Source organism: Sylvia atricapilla, chromosome 30 (assembly GCF_009819655.1).
Source record: "Sylvia atricapilla isolate bSylAtr1 chromosome 30, bSylAtr1.pri, whole genome shotgun sequence".
NCBI lineage: Eukaryota > Metazoa > Chordata > Aves > Passeriformes > Sylviidae > Sylvia > Sylvia atricapilla.
The window spans coordinates 419,815-430,514 of NC_089169.1; positions in this window are offsets into that span (position 1 = coordinate 419,815).

Below are 10,700 nucleotides of genomic sequence, written 5' to 3' on the forward strand. Positions count from 1 at the left end.
TCTTAATGAAAACCATGTTACCAAGTTGTTGTTGATGACTTGGGAACAAACCTCGTGTTTTATGTCAGGTTTCACCATCTGCAGAGGAGACAGAAGGATGCTGGAAGTGAAGCTGTATATGGTGGCTATGTAAGTTTATGACACCAAAGTGTATTTATCTGATGGGAATATGTGTTTACTTAACAACGAACAGCTGCCAAATGGAGTGCTATGGGTAACTGTGCTACAGAGTTTAGCACTAATAAGGAAATGAGAGAATGGGAAGAGACTTAACTCTCACTGTGATGTTATCTCAGTCTCTCCTTCACACACAATTCTATTCCCATATATTCACCAAAAATCCTCCGTGTGACAAACCACTACAGAAATGCAAAATCCTGGGAGTATTTTTGGAAAGTGCACTGGGTTTTCCTTAGAAGGGAACACACTATCCACTGATTTCTGCCAATTCACAGAACCTGGGAATAATTCACCATTAAAAAAGCCTGTTTTCTGTTCTGCAGGTAAGAGGCAAAGGTGGTAGTAATTGTCTTCAGGTTTTTTTCTCTAGTCCCTCAGATCATAGGATAGCACTCTTGTTCACATCTGTGTGAAAGAAACTGCTCTGTGCTTCAGGTTATGCCATATTCTACAGAGCTCAAAGACTCACAGACTGCTTTGGGCTAAGAGGGACCTTAAAGATCAACCCATTCCACCCCTTTGCCATGGGCAGGGACACCTTCCAATAGACCAGGTTGTTTCAATTCCCTGGACACTTCCAGGGATGAGGTAGTCATGGCTTCTCTAGGCAAACCTGTACCAGGGCCTCAACACCCTCAGGGAAAAAATTCTTCCTAATATCCCATCTATCCCTGCCCTCTGGCACTGGGAAGCCATTCTCCCTTGTCCTGGCACTCTAGGTATTTGTCCAAAGTCCCTCTCCAACTTTGTTGGAGCCCCTTTAGGCCCTGGAAGGGGCTCTAAGGTCTCCCTAGAGCCTTCTCTTCTCCAGCTGAACACCCCCAGCTCTCCCAGCCTGGCTCCAGAAGAGGAACTCCAGCCCTTGGAGCATCTCCGTGGCCTTTGGACTCACTCCAGCTTCTCCATGTCCTTCCTGTGCTGGGGATCCCAGAGCTGGAGGCAGCTCTGCAGGTGAGGTCTCACCTGAGCAAAGCAGAGCGGCAGAATCCCTTCCTTTATCTGCTGCCCATGTTTGGGGATCAGCCCAGGACAGTGCTGGCTTTCTGTGCACTGGTCTGCCAGTGCACATTCTCTATAAGGTTTCCATAAATAATCCCTTCTGCGGTTCCTGTAGCTGTGAGCTGACTCCAAGAGGTCTCAGAAATGTGAGAAACCAGACACTTTGATAGAAAGGCCAAGAAAAATGGAATTACAGCAGCAACTCTTGAACTTTGCTCTGACATGGGAGCAGTGGCAGTTCTCACACAAGCCGTGTACAGCATGGCCTCTCCTTACTGACCAGGTGTAGGTCCCTGTTGCACTTGTTCTGTGCCAAGTAGTGGTCTTGCAAATGATTTCCAGACCAAATTTTCAAGTGAAGGCGTCCTGGGTCCACTCCCCAACTGTGGGATAGAGACAACAACAGAATTAGATATAGTTTTTGAAGCTGATTAAGCTGTTGAGCAAGTTGTTCTGTGCCAACTGGCCTTAGCACCTGGCAGTGTAAATTAAATGTGTTCAGGAACTATAAATGTAGTCAGACTCCCATCTCTAATTTTATACAAAGCAAGACATTATGGAGGCAGTGCAGCATGACACAGTGACAGTTTGATTACCAAAAAAAGAAACAGTAGTTTGATACATGCTTTTTAAGCTTAGGTTTCTTAAATCCTAAGCAATTGATAGACATTTATGCTGTATTTCAGGCCTGTTCAGGCTCATATCAAGTGTCTAATTCTGGTGAGGGTGTCCGTGTTTCAGCAGGGGTAGAGTTAATTTTTGCCTAGTTCTGTTACTTGTCATTGGCTAACAGTTCAAAGCATGACCTTTCTCCCTTTGGTGGTAAACCACTATGTGGGAAGATTGCTCCCTTTTCCTCTAGCTTTAGGATGACTCTGCAGTTCACCTCCCTGTGTCAGGCATCTGTAAACAGGACAGGAAGATTTACCTTCCCATCATTCTGCCACTTCTTGTCCTTGCATTTCCACACCATCTTGGAAGTCTTGTATCAATGTAAACTTCAGGTGCAGTAGACTACGGAGGGCTTCTTGGCGTGAGAACCTCTTCCAGAAGGGCAGTTAATTAAACACTTTGAGCCAGTTGAGGCATAAATGAGGAACCTGAGCACTGGTTGGATCAAACTAGTCTCATTTTCCTTCTTTAGTCTTGCAGTTACTGTCCTTCCACACTCCTTCCTCCAGCAAACCCCATTTTTTGTGGATAAAGTCACATATTCTTTTTCCAGAGATGCCATGCTCCTGTCCTCAAGTGCTCTTTCCCCCACCCTGTGCTTTTCCTCCTCTCTCATGTCCTTTGGTTCCACTGTTCTCTGGTCCTAGCCCTCTATTCCCAGAATGTTTATTTTTCACTCAACTATGCAGCAATCAAGTTCACTTGGATTTTTGATCTGTTGACAGCGGTGTGTAAGAGCAGCCAAGAGAGATGCACTTTCCCCCTGTTCTTTCCCAGACTTTGGTCTTTGATCACTTGGGGTAAATTGTCTCCCTGTGTTTGGGGTAAATGGTCGTCCTGTGTCTGGGCTGGGAAAATGGAGTTTATCTGGTTTTCCTTAGGCTGTAAGACAAGCCTGAATGTAGTTCATTTGACTTCTGATGGTCTGTGATGGAGGGTCACACTTGCAGCTGCTTTTAGGAACACGAAAGGACGAAGCAGGCCAGCAGGAGGTCAAGCAGGAAAGCTTCTACTTTATTTTTCTGACTCCATATTATATACAATTTTACAGACGGGCCAAGATTGGCTACACAGGTAGCCACCTCTTTGACCTCGTTGGTGAACATCACCATCAATCATCTTTCTCCTCCTAGAGAGGAAGAATGTAAACAATTCTAATAATATACATAGTTTACTTGAAGCTGCGTGACAACAAAATGCAAAGAGTGAAAAGCAGGCAAACTTGAGGCAACAATGGTCCATTGCAAGACACTACAAAATTTTGAAAAGTAATTTCAGATGTTCAACTCTGAGAGTCACAGAAGTGCTGCTGCTGGGGTTGCTTGGGATTTTCTTCATTATTCTTGGGGGCAGGGACAAAACACAAACCAGGTAGAGCAGCCATGGCCACACTACACCACAGACATACAGTCTGGCTCCCTGGAAACCACTTTGCCCGCACAATCCACACACAACCTGCTTCCCCAGACACCACTGTGCACATGGCACACACACATTCCAAGCTGTGTCCCCCTTGCCCAGACGCCCCCCCAGGGCCAGCAGGAGTCATCAGTGGTCCCCCCCTCCAGCCCTCCATTCCAGCCCATCCCCTCCTCTGGCTGCTGCTGCCCTGCTTCGGTGTGAGGCAACTGGTTCTCCACACCCCAGTCTGGGGTCCACCCTTTCGCTCCAGAAGACTGCCTCATACACTGGCAGGAACCCCAGATCACCCCTGCCTGGGTGGCCTAGAAAGAAGAGGTGCCATTTTTCAGGGCATAGAGGGTGCCCTTCCATTATGGCTGTTGAGCTCCATGGCCCCCCAGGGCCCCCTTGGGTGTGGGGTGCAGTAGTACCACCCTCACCCAGCCAAATAAAAATAATCAAACTAGATTTTGGTCCCGACAGTACAGGCAGAGGAATGAAGTGGTTGGTCTGTGGGGTGAAATAAGGCATTTCAGGGGATCCCTGGCAGGCAGAACCCTGAAGGCCCCAGGGAGGCTCAGAAGATCTGGTGGGATGTGCCTTATCTGTGTGTGGATGTTCTGCCTGCTCACTTGCTACACTCTAACCCCCTAACCACTGTGGTTTGGGCACCCATCCATCTGGACCCCAGTGGGCAGTGGGACAGGGGAGCACCAGGCACTTCAGGACATCCTGAGCAGGGATGGTGTCAGCCTTGGACCCGTTGGTGGCTAACCCAGTACAAGCACCTGGGTGTGGCAGGTGGGTAAAAGCCACCAGGGACCAGTAGAGCAGGAATAGCCTGGGCACAGAGTCTGTGCTGGAGTCCAGGGCATTCCTCTGGATGCCCTAGAAGGTCACAGACCTTGGTAGAGAGGACTGGGACCCGAACAAGAGGGTTTGAATCCTAGCCAGCAGGGTGTGGAGCCAGTCCAAGGGGGTTGCCTGGCACAGAGCCCCAGAGGACACAGTCTTTGACTTCAGCCCATGGAAAAAACTTCCAACACTGAAAGAAGAATTACAAGTCACAGAGGTGTGAAAATAGTAGTGTAGTTTATCACAGGGTGAAAAATGTTGTCGTTTTGGCTTCTTCTTCTTCTTCTCCACTGGCATTCATCTTCTGCTGCGATGATGGCACAAAGTAGTTTAAGGGGATTGGGTCAGAGTAGAAATTACCCTGTTATTATAGGTGATAGGTATTGGCACATAACTGTAAATAATAGAGACGTAATTATCTGTATAATAGAGTAGCTGGGATTAATCAGAGCCACTCCTGTGGGACCCTGTGCCTTCAGGTTCTCTGAAGCTGCTGGTCCCCATCCCCATGGATTTGACACGTACGCCTTATGCTCTGAATCCCTTCTTTGCTTTGCCTCTGTTCAGCCACTGGGTCTCAGAGACGACACCACGGTGGCAAGGTGGTACTGGTGGGGCTGTGGGTGGGGAAGAGCCAGCCCAGTCCACGAGGAGCCCCCAAGGACACAGTTCCCCCCCAACAGCTCCATCCCAGTAGATCTGAGGACACGGAAAGGGACAACTTCTGTCCCTAGAGTGGGGCAGGTGGGACAAGGAGCCTCAGGACTCCTCCAGCCCTGGGGCAGCTCCTGTCTCACAGCCCTGAGGCGAGGGAAGGATAGAAAACACTGTCTGCTCCACAAACATCTCTGCTAAAAGTCACAATGGAAGGGAAACCCGAAATTGTGGGCAATTGCAGCTCGGCTCATGTTAGGGATCAGCTCAGCTGTGTGCTGCACTGTCTTGGCTCTGGGCCCTCTGCTGCACCTGGGCACAGGACTTCTCAGGAATTTCTGCAAAGAATCCAAAAGACTCTGGGAGCAAGTTAGGGTTAGGGGTTTGATGAGGCTGCAGAGGGACCTGCCAGGTGGCCTGGGGTGGGATGCCAGGAAGGACCTGGGGCCCCAGGGAAGCATCACTATCAGCAGCTGCTGCAGGGATCTTGGCTGCAGCAGATGCACTGGAGAATGAAGGTGGGGGGGAGGGGCCTCTGCTGGATTTGCAGTGTCTCCAGGATAGAGTAGTGAAGGTGGGAGTCTCTGGAGGACAGGATGGTGAATGTTCTCCATTCCTCTGGGAAATAGAGGAGGGGGTTCCCTGCTGCCCTGACTGGAAAATGCAGGAGATGGGGGGAACCACTCTCTTGAGGGATGAAGACGGGGTCCCCCTTGTCCTGGCACAAGAAGGTGAGGATCTCTGCTGCTATGGAGAATGGAGGTGGGAGCCTCCACTGAACTGAGGGTGACGGGATGATGCAGGTGAGGGCATCTATTTGCCTGGTGGATAAAGATAAGGGGTCTCCTCTGCCCTGGGTGCTTGATGATGGATCTACTGCTCTCCTGGGAAATGAAGATGGGGGTCTCTGCTGCTCTGAGAGATGAAGGCAGGGGTCTATGCTGCCATAGGGGTGAAGATGAGGGTCTGTCTCCCTTGTCCTGGCAAAAGGTGGCAGGAGTCTATCCTGTCCTGGGGAATGAAGAAGCGGGTCTTTGATGTCCTGGGAGATGAAGACAGGGGTCTCCACAGCTGAGCTTAACCAGGATGTGTGGGTGCTTAACCAGGGCGGGTGGACAATTAACCAGAGTGAGTGGCTGCAGGCTGATGTGGTGAGATGGCAGCAGCCAGGTTTTCAGGCCATTTCACCATGCTCAAGACACGCTAGGTTGGGCCCATGCCCTGTCCTAGACCTCAGGGAGCGCTACTGGTCCATGAGTCTCTGGGCAGAGGGCAAGGGCAGAGCTCATCCCCTGCCACACCACCATGTGGGTTCCCTTTATGGCTGGGAACAGCTCCCTCACAGCCCAGCCCAGCTGGAGCCTGCTATCCTGACAGGGTCCCACTGGGCCTTGCTGCTGCCCCCAGCTGCTTGAGCCTCTGGTGCTCATCATGTTTAATATGTTTGGATTTGCCTTTGCCGTTCCTGTTACTGCTCCTAGTCCTGAAAACGGCATAGAGAGTCTCCCCTAGTGAAGCAGAGACCGCCATCTTCATCTCTCAGTTGGCAGGAGGCCTCACCCTCCTCCCTCAGAAAAGCTGTGACCTTTGCCTTGATCCACCAAGATGCCTCTATCTTACAGGACAGCAAAGACTCTCGCCTCAATTGTCCTAGACTCTAGAGACCTCTACTTCCATCTGCTAGCACAAGGGAGACCTTTACCTCTATTCCTCAGGGCAGCAGAGACACCTGCCTCCATCCCCCAAGACAGCAGATCCCAGCCTTGTTTGTCCAGGACTGGGCAGACCTGTGCTTTCCAGGTGAAAGGAATGAGTGTGATGTGTCTTTACAAACAAACTGTGAGCCTGCTGATGGACAAAGCCAGATACATACAGGTGAAAGAAGCAATGGGTGGAACCATAAATTGCAGAGGAATTCCACTAGTTGACACAGACTGTTGCTCACCCAAGGCTGTGCTGAATTCCTGGACTTACAGAAAAAGAATAGAGACAAAAAGAAAAACGTGGTCTGTATTAGGTGATTCAGGAAGTCTGTAACTCTCGAGTACCGCAGCCAATGGGGAAAGAGAAAGGGAAATGCAGCAGGGAAACTAGGATAAAAAGGTGCTTATGTCCTCCAGCAATTTGAGAGAAATGCCCCATGGCCTCTCCCTTTGTTCAAATAAAGTTACAGGAGTCCTCTGTCTCATTTTTGGACATAAATCTCTGACATTGGGGATTAATTTTCCTGACACAGGACAGAAGGGAACCCCACCAGCATCATCCTATGCAACACCTTCTGCCTCAGTTGAGTGGAGACCCCTGCCTCAATCCTCCAGAGCAGCAGAGACCTGCACCTCAGTTGTCTCAAGACTGCAGAGAACCCCACCTCCAGCTGCCAGAACCAGGGAGGCCCCTGCCTTCTTCCCCCAAGACAGTAGATTGCCCTGCATTTTCCACCCAAGGCAGCAGAGCTCTGATCCTGTCGGCTGCTGTCTCCACACCCCAAGTGTGGCTGACCCAGCATTTCCAACACCTTTCCAACCAGATGTAAACCTTCTTCCATCTACCCTCTTCACTGCTCACACCTTATACTCCACCCTCAGCCGCTCCAGGTGCTCCAGCTGTCTCTGCACCTCCTGGTACTGCTCCTCAGCCCTGAGGACCTGCTCCACAGTCCTCTGCTCTGCCTAATGTATGACCTTCTGTCCGGCTCTGGGAATACGAGAGCCAAAAGGGTCCCTCTGTTATCATCCTGCTCCTGAGAGCAGAAATACTGGCATGCACAGGGACAGGGTAGCTGGGAAAGGGGAAAGGCTGGATGCCTCCATGGAGAAGAGGGAGCCTTTGGCACTGAGGAGCAGCTGTGGGGGTAAGAAGAGTCTCTGGCCTCCAAGCCAGACTGGGACATGGGGAGCAGGGAGGAGAAAGGAAGGAGGGAAAGAGCCTGGAAGTAGAAAGGAATTTGTGAGGCTCAGGCAGGTGCAAAGTGACAGCAGGGAGTGCTGGCCTTTTCATTTCATTTTCATTCAATTTTCATTTCAGTTCTCTCAGCTCTTTTTGCCTGCTCCATCCTCATATTCCTTGCCCACTACAGCAGCTTCTGCTTCTGCTCCCGCTGCTCTTCCTCCAGCTTGTTCCACTGCCCCATCTTCTCCTGCAGCTCAGCCTTTGCACTGCTTCATGCAGGTGGCCAGGGCTCAGGGCCACCTGCAGAGAGGAAGTGCTGCTGAATTCTGTGTACCTTCTTGAGGGCTTGCTGGGACCATTCTTTCTGTATCCACGTTCCTGGCAAGATGGCCAAATTCTGGATCGTATCCCCTGCTGGGACTCACTGGGGCCAAATTCTGGATCCTCTCTGGGGACTCACTGAGGTCAAGCCCCAGAGCCTCATGCCCTGCCACAGACAGGGGCATGACAGGCTCCTCCAGCCACGGCATGGACATGGGCTCTCCTTCTCACACTCCTGATCAGACACATCGCTGCCTTGGAAGGGTGGGAGTGCTGCATCCAACCAGCATGGTATTGCTAGATACAGCCCTAGAGGGATTCCGGGGTACAGCTAGGGTGGAGCTCCTTTCCTGCCCATGAACATGGCAGTCCCAGGGATTCTGTCCAGCCATTTTTGAGGTAAGGACCACAGGAGCCCCAAGTTCCACAGCCTCCTCTGCACCCCAAAGTGTGGCCCAGAGAGGGGAGATCTTGGTAGTCCCTGTGCACAGCTTTGGGAATGCCCCAGCCTGCATGTCTCTGATCCACTAGGAGCCCCTTGAGCCCTGACAGGGAGTGGGAAAAGAGGGAGCAGGAGAGGAGATACCTATAAAAGCAGCATCCTGTGCCTACACTCCTCCTAGGTTAGGGCTGTAGGTGCTTCACTGATTCATTTGTAATTCTTTTTCCCAATGATGAGACAGACTGGGGGCTTCTCCTCAGGAATGCTGGAGGGCACCAGGAGAGAGGTCAGTGGCACAGTAGGTCCAACAGCTCCCTGTGTTGCCTGAGCTGCCCGCTTGGCCACCAAGTCAGCCCACAGCAATGCAGGAAGTGTTAGGGCAGCTGTGGCTCTCTCGGTTTGGAGGGAGGCAGGAATGGAAAGTGGGGTGAACGTGGCATCTGGCTGGGATGCAGGGGGTCAGGATACCCAGGGTGTGGCCAGGGCATCCTGTAACACCCCAGAACTTGTCTGTCTCACATTACAAATGCTGGAAGATTTCAGCACAATCTGACTCTCACAGCTTTCATTTGGGAAAGATTTCACCCCTTTTCTAGCAGGCATGCTGATCAATCTTGCCTCCCCAGACAGCTTTGTTGTGCAGGATCAAAATCTCTGCTCAGTGCAGATTTTTGGGATCAGCAGCCTGTTCCTGAAGGAGTGACCCCATGGAAGCGAACTTTGCAGGAGAAGTTCCTGAAGGCCAACCCCATAAAAGGAAGGTAAGGAACCCATGCAGGAGCAGCCTGTTCCTGAATGCCTGACTCTGTGGAAGAGTCAGTCCTTCCTGATGCAGTTTGTGCAGAACTGCAGTTTGTAGAAAGAATTCAAATTGGGAAAATTGATTGAGGACTGTCGCCTCTGGGAAGGACCCCACACTGGAGTAGGGAAAGAATGTGTGGAGTCCTGCCCTCTGAGGAGAAGAAGCGTCAGAGACAAGGAGCGAGTGTGACAAACTGCCTATAACCCCCATCTCCCTCTCCCCCAGTGCCACTGCTGGAAGGACAGAGAGAAAATTAGGAGTGAACTTAAGCCCAGCAGGAAGAGAATGCTGGGGGGAGGGTATTTTGAGATTTGGGTTGACTTCTCAAATCCTGCTTTGATTTGATTGTTTACAAATTAAATTAATTTTCTCCAAGTCCAGTCTGTTTTGCCCACGCTGGTAATTGGTGTGTGATCCTCCCCTGTCCTGATCCATGAGCCTTTTGTTGTATTTTCTTCTCTAACCCCTTCCAGATCAGGAGGAGGAGTGATAGAATGACTTTGGTATCTGCTGTCCAGCCATCGTCAACCCATCACAAATGCCAACAGAGCATGGTCTGAAAAAGAACACACAAATAAACTTGGCACTCAAGATATGTCTGGAACTTCACATGCCAAAATCAAGTGGTGACTAGCAACAAGAGATAGAGAACCAAAGAATATATGTAGCTGGAAGGCCCCCATCTGTAGCCTTAGTTCGTGCCTGACATGTTTTAGTTTTCTGAAATTCCTTTCCCAGGAAATTTTCTGTAAACAAGAGACGTGTTTTAGTAACTGCAAATCTGTTTACGTTTTTTCCCTTGGAGGGACTTCTTCTTGATGTCCTTCTAGTCTAACCAATGTGACTGAAGAAGTTTGTCTTTACTTCACCAATCAAATTGGTCTGTGTAAAATAGTATAAAAAAGAAACACATCCCAACAATAAAAAAGTCATTTTTCAACCTTCTGAAGTCCAAGTCTTTGTGTCATTGTAGTGTACAACAACGTCACCCATCAGGATCATTAAGTCCAACTCCTGGCCCTACAATTCCACCCTGTACCTGAGAGCCTTGTCCAAAAGTTCCTTGAGATCTGGCAGCTTTGGGGCCATGACCAAACCCTGGGGAGCCTGTTCAGTGCCCAATCACCCTCTGGGGGAAGAATCTTTTCCTGATACCAAACCTAACCCCCTCCTGACTCAGGTCAGATGTTGCCCTGAGACCTGTCACTGGTCACAAGAGTGAAGAGATCAGTACCTGCCCCTCCACCTGCCCTTGTGAAGAAGCTGCAAATACCAGTGAGTGTCCCCTCGGTCTCCTTTTCTCCAGGCTGAACAAACCAGGTGATCTCAGCCAGTCCTCATAAGGCCTCCGCTCAAGGCTCTTCACCATATTCATGTCTCTCCTTCAGACACTGCCCAATAGCTCAATGTCTTTTTTATACCGGGATGTTGAAAACCGCCCTAGGGCTGGAGGTGAGGCCACCCCAGTGCAGACCAGAGCAGGAC